The sequence below is a fragment of the Protopterus annectens genome, chromosome 17.part0 (assembly GCF_019279795.1).
Source record: "Protopterus annectens isolate FY-2018-M chromosome 17.part0, PAN1.0, whole genome shotgun sequence".
NCBI lineage: Eukaryota > Metazoa > Chordata > Ceratodontiformes > Protopteridae > Protopterus > Protopterus annectens.
In genome coordinates, this window is record NC_056751.1 from 276,511,484 (window position 1) to 276,519,531 (window position 8,048).

Genomic DNA, 8,048 nt, shown 5'->3' on the forward strand with positions numbered 1-8,048 from the left:
CCCACTGAGCATTCTTACAGTGTACATGACTTATATGTAAGTTACCCAAGTCACCACTGCTTCTATCACATTCTACTGACTTGGAGTGGAGGTCATGCACTCTTGCCCTACAGACCCCCCAATCTAGATCATAATCTGTAAAAGGTGGGTCACAAGCTCATAGTCTGTAAAAGGCAGCTCACAGAAATAACATTCTCTGTTCAGGGTTACTGAAATTTTTTGTTCTCTTTTTCCCCATAGATTCCTACTTTTGTTTGGTCTGATTTGGTGAAACAGGGAGAAACTTAGGGCTCACCTCAAGTTCCCCTTTCTATTTTTCTTCAGTCTGATATTCATTTCTTTCTTTCTCAGTTCTACAACTTCTCTCAGTGTACTCTCATCTACAGGTCCTTCTTTGTTTCCATAATAATTTCTGCTATTACTTAAAGTGGAGTCATTTGGCAGCAGCCATCTTCTCTGTTAGCCATTTTGCCGAGGTGCTAAAGGAATAAATTGATCCATATGGATCTGTGGAGGTTGATTTTTTTTCTCTCTTCTCTGTTATTCATTTCACGAACTTATTTAATTTTAACAACTGGTGCCTTTTGGCAAGGCTCACTATTAGACTCCTCTAACCTTTCTACCCAGAGCCAAATCATAGCACTTTTTGTGCCTTCTAATTATATACCCCTTTCGTTACTGGGTCTTTTCCATACAAATTTAAATTGGCAGTCTAAACCCTCAGGAAAAAACGGATTATAATTTATTATAAACAATATGATTTACATCAGCAACCACCTCTTCTACAAATGCATTTATCTAATAAGATAAATGTATCAATCTAATGCTTTCTACTATTCACAACCAAAACTAAATTTTAACCACTTTTAAAAGAACTTTTGTATACATTACATAGCTCTGCAGTTTTTTTTTTTTTTTTTTTTTAATATCATGCATAAGATTTTCACTGCACATAATATTCAGGAAAATGGATGTCCTTTCTATATATAAAGGTCCTGTAACATTAACAGTCCACCACAATAATGCTAAGATATAGAATCTAAATGTGTTCAGACACCCCTGAGTAAAACCCGACAATTAGGTTATTGACCAGTGTCTCAATTAACAGATGTCGGAGATTCTTGAGCAGGCCAGTTTTAAACCTTTCAAGCCAATACCATTGGATTATATGGAGGGTTTACCTTATACTTACTATTTTATACAAAAAAACTGAAGGTTAATAAGCCTTGCTTTGTTGTACAAAGGGATGTAGTTCTGACTGCTAGCAACCTAGAAGATCCAAGCAGGGAGGGGATGGAGGGTAGGGGCATGTCCCTGATGGTTGTGTGCACACATGGGCAGGGTCAGATTCAGCACAAGGTAACAGACAGCTGGGTGTATATCACATCGTCAAACTTGTATAAGTTTGAATGCTGTAACATTGAACCCAAAAGTCCGAAATGCAAAAATAGCGAAGCCATGGCACATCAATTTTTTTCCCAGGGAGAAAAAAAAAAATCAGTGGACCATTTTTGGAGCTTTGCTATTTCCTCCACTGTGGCATGATCCAGGAGTTTGTATATTTAAGTAGGGGTGTGTGGAGGGCACAGCCCCCCACATTGGGGGGTGTGGTGGGTGAAGTCCCCCACTTTAGTTTTAGGTTAAGGTTTATGTTTTGTTTTGTGTTAGGGTACAGCGATTTTTCTTCCCTGGGGTAAAAAGAAATCGCTGTTCTGTATGATATTGTGTGGTTTCGGACTTTTGGGTTCAATATTACATCATTTGAACTTATACAAGTCTGACAATGTGATATAGACCCAGACAACTGCCTAGGGCCCAGTGCTGGCATTAAAAATAAAGCTCTGGGGAAAAAAAAAAGTTCCACCATCTTTAGCAGAAAAAAATCTCCACCATCTTTCCCAGAACTTGGATGCATAACTGCTGCTCTGCTGTGTCATCCCAGAAGCTGGAAGCCCATCTGGTGAGTGCATGAGTGGGAGATTTGAATTTAGCAGCAGGAGACTGAGAAACTGAGCAAACAAACATTTGTGCATACATAAATACCACTACAGGAGCTGTAGCTTTCTGATTTTTACCTTGGACTATTTGATTTTTTGCAGTGTGCAATTAAACCCATTCACAGGAGGAATGGAACATGACGTTTTTGCATAGCCCAGGCACGAGAGTGTGTATGTGCTGCTTTTAGTCCTTAGAATAGGTTTGCATTCTGTCTCCAGAAGATTGTAGACTGCCCTTCAAGATTATAAATATTCAGGTAAGGCAATTGGGGATTACAGTTAGTCAGTAATACCAGTTTTATTCTTATTCAAAAAGTAAGAATATTTGTTTTGTTCATCATGTCCCATGAGCACTATCTGGTTATGTGACTAGTTCCAAATCACACATTAAGCAAATTAAGCTAGAAAGAATCTAACCCTGTACTCTTGACTATAGGAAACAGCTTCTTGAGAGATTAGGGCCTTCATCCTCTGAACTAAATAGCAGACCTTCCTTAACATCTTCATTTTCTGATAATTCACAGAGAATGACATTCAGTTATTGTAGTCAGAGTTTTATAGCTCTTCAGAAAAAGTATTTCAAGTTGCCCAATTGATCCAGGTTCCATTAGCAGCTTGGGGGACTGACAAAGAGGCAGGGTGGAATGGGCATGCTCAAAGAGGGGAGTTGCCGTTGAATGTAAAAGTGAGGAGTGTGGGATGAAGGGCAGGGAGCTAGGTTGGGCAAATAAAAAAAAACACCACAAGACAGAAGCAGAAATAGCTGAGCCCAGAGAATGTCATTAGGATCCACAACTGACTCCACCAATGCTGGAGCAAGTTCTATTGGAAAGACAAGCTAGTAGACCAGGCTTGGATATGAAGTGCTGGAGGCCTGGTCAGTAAAAAAATTGAATTTCATGTTAATTACTATTACCTGACAGTTACAGCTCTAAGGTATTTATCTGCTTCCTGTAGTCAAATGTACAACATATGAATTATCTGTCTTCCTTTTTCCTACCATGTGCCTTTAAGCAGGTCATTCAGTGTTCCTGGGTCATCCCTGAAAATTGATACTTTTGTAGTGAATTTACCTGGTTAGTAAATAGATAAAAGAAAATGGTATTTAAAGGCTATCCTTTGTCACCTGATTATTTTGTATTTGTCCGAATTCTTGAGCATATCAGTTGAGAGGTATTTTTGTCCATTCTTTGTATTATTTGTGGCTTACAGACCAGTTGTTGTGAAATGCAGTCATTAAATAATGACAGACATCAGTTTCAAACTTTGCATCTTTCAGGACATATTTGCTAATTCAAAGCAGTTTTTTTATTCTTTATAGGTTAATAGGTGGACACTAGGTTAATTGCCTTAGCCTAGTCAATAAACTGAGGTCAGAATCAAACCTTGTATCTATCAGGTGAAAATCTTAACCATTGTGCCAGATCCATCACAAATTATATTCAGCTTTATTAATATATAATTGAAACATTTATAGTACGTTTCTAATTTCTGAATTTTTGCCTATGATTTGAGCTAAGAAGTTGAGAGAACGTGTGTGGGGTGGGGGGGGTGGAAGTACAATGGATTCTACTGAATGGTTTTGACAGCAGAGAGCAGACACACATTGCTGGCCCATTATTTATGCATGTATTCATTCACTTGTCCTCAAGCAAATATCTGAGGTGCACAGTTAAACAAGTGGCTGTAGCTGGTATGTGTCTACATATAAATACCTGGTTCCTGCATACAGTAGTTATGGTGTGAAGAAAGGAACTGATTGTAGTAAACAGAGTCATGATATGATCCATGTTCTTTGGGTATGATCATTGGTTTCCTTGTTTTGTTGACTGTTGACAGTGTACATGATTTGGATGTGAATAAACTGGGCAGAATGAAGTTTGATAGTAATATTTTAACTGTGAATACATTTTTAAATAGACCTTTGTGGAGTTGTGCATTTTCTTAGCCCAGATGAGTACAGCTATGAATGGCTTCAGTAGAATAGGGTTTGACTCATTCAGCTTTCATTTATCTACTGTGTGACTCTGACCAAGCTACTTCAACACACAGTGCTCCTAGGCTGCCCCCAAAAGGGACACTTGCAACCAGTGGATTGTTCCAAGCCGTTAGCAAATACATTTCACATTTGTCTTTTGAATTCCTGCACCCTTCACACAGATGTTAATTGGTATTCTACTATATGCCATTTTACTACAAGTCCCAGCATGTTTTGTTGTTTAATGGATTGCCGGATGCATTTTTAATAAATATGAATTTTAAGGGAAGTGCTTTTTACTGGTGCTCATGCCAAGTCTGTTTTCAGTGTGAAACTGTTTTGTTTAGCAAATGGCTTTAAGTTCTTTTGCTGTAAAAAAAAAAAAAGATGAATTAACAGCTTTAAATCTCAGCAATCAATGCAGAAGTTAAAAAAGAAAACAAAAAGAAATATTATGTTTACTGACAGGTTTGGGCAGTATTTTATGCTAACTGAGGAGTGACAGCCAAGTAATTGGAGACTGCTATGATGGCAGGGGGCAGTTCATTACCTTTTTCTAGGGCCCCATTTGACCATGATCTGACTCTGCTTGGGGCCACACCAGGTTCATGTGATTTCTCTGCTGAAAACTGGGAAAGACACCAGTAAAGCTGCAGGGTAGTGGCATGGCTGCTTGCAGGGAATACCCTTTGTAGTAGCTGAGGGAATGGCTCCCATAGTTAATGGGTACTCATGGTCAATCCACATTATGGTGATGGGGAACAAGGGGATGATTTGCTAGGGGGGTAGAAGATAATCAACAGATGATGGACAAAGAGTAAAAAAGAAATAGTGAAGAGTAATAGTGTTTACACACAACTTATATCGTTATTCCAATTTAACAATTTGAAAGTAATTCATAACTTATTGTTAGGGTCGAATATTTGCTTGGTACAAGCATTGAAAGTAGTCAGTAAACAGGAATTCATTAACAAAGGCATGAAATTGCAAAGAACAGAGACTCCTTTGGAAATCATCCTTGTCTTAAGCATTAAATATTTCATAATTCAAGTCACTTGACTGATGTCTTAGCACAGTTGCCTTAAACTTATAATGTTATATTTAATAGTCTTTTCATGATGTGGACTCCATATGGGTAACTAAACTACATCAGAACTGTGATCTCTATTTTATATTGCTCTTCATAAACTACACCTTTGGCATGTAATATATAATTATCATTGTTTGAACTGTCTCCAATTAATTAAGGACAAAGCTGTTAAATGACTACTACTCCAGTACAAATTTATAGAAATAAAAAGTCTGGTTTCATACAGTCCTAATGTTTACATATACAGCATCCTTTGCAAATTTTAACTCTCTCTTCACCAGTTTTCCTGTGTTAAACACCCAGCTCAGTCCAATCTATGTCCTCCTTATACAGACTGAAGTTTATTGAAGTACTATTTTCTGTGGTTTATAAGTTAAGCAACACTTTTTAAATAGAACCAGTTATCTTGCATGATTCACTTAATATATGGCTCTATAGAGAGCTAGACAGTCTTGAAAAGAGGAACTCATGATGGCCCACAGCATGAAAAAGTGCAGACTGTGTACTAAGTAGAATATTAAGTACATTTCCCAGTTATGGATTAATATGTACAATAAAGCAGTAAACCTAGAACGTGTAATAAGCAAAAAAATATAAATTTTATTATGTGGTCTTGGGGGAAAATAAGTTTTTATTCTGATATGTTAAATGAGTTAGAAAATTAAAATCACTTGTCTGTGATTGTGGTGCAAATATGGTTTTGTGTTTATTTTCTTTACTGCTGCCTCCCCTCATTGATCAACACAATGTCATAAATTAAGAATCCAGGACTTCTGCTCTTTTCAGTAAAGGGGCACTATTGATACAGCTAAGCAAGAAATCTAATTACGATCACAGAAGGCAACAAACGTAGAGGTTAGAATGGAAAGATTATTATTAGCTGAACATGCAGTGTTACTCCTACGCCAACAGCTGGTGAAACCTAATAAAAGATATAAATAAATTAATCAGGTAAGAAGAATGCCTCAGAGTAGCAGACATTTGTCTAGGAGACTCAGTTATTTATTTACAGCTGCAGATTTAGGCAGAAACGAGTAGTTGGTGTGTGTGTGTGTGTGTGCATGTGCGTGTGCGTGTGCGTGTGCGTGTGTGTGTGTGTGTGTGTGTGTGTGTGTGTGTGTGTGTACGCACGCGTGTATGCATACGCACATGAGTGCATGCCTGTTTTTATCTACCCCACAAACATGTGCAAGAGTGTGTGTGTCTGAGCTTAAATGTACCACTGTAACGCCAGTTATGTAATTAATTATGCAGAAAATCTCAGATATAGAGAGATATTTGATTTCTTTCCTTCATAAAACACAAGTACAAAATGCTGAAATGAAAACAAATGCAATTCCCATGGGAACGTGGAGGAAGCCTAAATTTTAAATGCTAAAATTCTTGGCTGTGCACTAACCACTTCATGACGTAGTCACAGCTCACATGTGCGTTAGAGTCAGGTTTACTGAGAATTTATTAATTAGCACAAGACAGACTGGAGCAACAAGAAGAATAAGCTAGCAGTTCAGAAATGATCCTGTCAATATTTCTGGGTAAAATTAGTTCAGCGGACGTGTAACAGCGTTTCCTTCTGCTTTGTATGCTAACAGGATATTTGATTTTCCTGAGGATAGAGAACAGCTATATTTATGAATTCTTTTTCTGTCTTTTTTGTATGTTATATTTTATTTTCACTGCAGGTGAAAAGTATAAATGAGAAACTACAGTAATAAAAGATTACAGTTCCTAGGTACCTGTCACTGAACTAACAGAAAACCTTAACTACAAGCACAGAATAATTTTAACTATTGTGTAAAAGTATAACTAACCCAGGAAAAGAAAAGGCAACTTATTTTATATAAACATGACTTTATTTCTCTCATTGTTGCAGTAATTTTCCATACTGAATTTCAAGAGAGGCAAAAAAGAATTTCACAAGACTGCAAATTAAAGTCTTTGAACTTTAAGAAAAAACTACTTAATTTATGTCCATGGTCAGTACTGCATCAACACATTTGAGATGATTAAAAATAAGTACTGGCCAGAAAATAAAAAAAAAAATGCCTTGTTCACTTCTTTTGCTAGAATCCATATTCTTATATTAGAAAAAGCTACATTTTTATAAGCAGGTCAGTATTTAGATAATAATTGGAAGAAGATTTATTTTCATTCTAAAATAAAATGTTTACCATGTAGAGCTTAAGCCACATATTGCCACCACTTTGCTCACCTCTGACAGTAAATAGCTTCTAGGAGTCCCACCTTCTCAGCTGAGGTATTAAAGGGGTATCTGAACATACAACAATGGCATCACCAGCAAACTCACCTCCACCCCTTAATTCCTGTGTAGTAGCAGTACCAGGAGTTATATGAGAAAGACGGATCAAAACAGTACATAGCAGTGGCAAACCCATAGCACTAGAGGTATTTCAGAATTACCAGTAACAAGGAATATGGAGTCAACAGTAAAAGCAGTAAGTATGGAAATGGGGAGCAATGAATGCTTGTCAGATGGGCAATATGTACTGTTACAGTTGGGAACATCTTGGAAACATCTCCTGATTAAATGAAAGAGTACAATGGAATTTCATGTCACCGTAAAACTTGCTGTATTTTCTTTCCCTAGGCCTAGCCTCCATCTGTCATTGAAGACCTTCAGAGCACTTCTTATCAGTCTTTGGGTCATCTGTTCTACCACCCATTAGGGGTGCAAGCCAAATGAATAGGGAGGTCATTGCACATGCCACTGCAGTGTTTGTAGACTCACTCACATCTAGCAATGCAAGCATACCTCTCGACCTTCGAACATTAAAAACTGGTGCAAAGGAGATTCAAAATTATGGACATCCAACCTGAAACCTGGGCATCTGATTTTCATAAAAATGAATACATTATCAAATAGCATAACATCTGTAAACTTTAACAAACTGTATTGCAAAATCTACCACACAAGGCCACTTATTTTTGCTTCTGAAAGAGAGTGAGATGTAAGGTCTGTGCC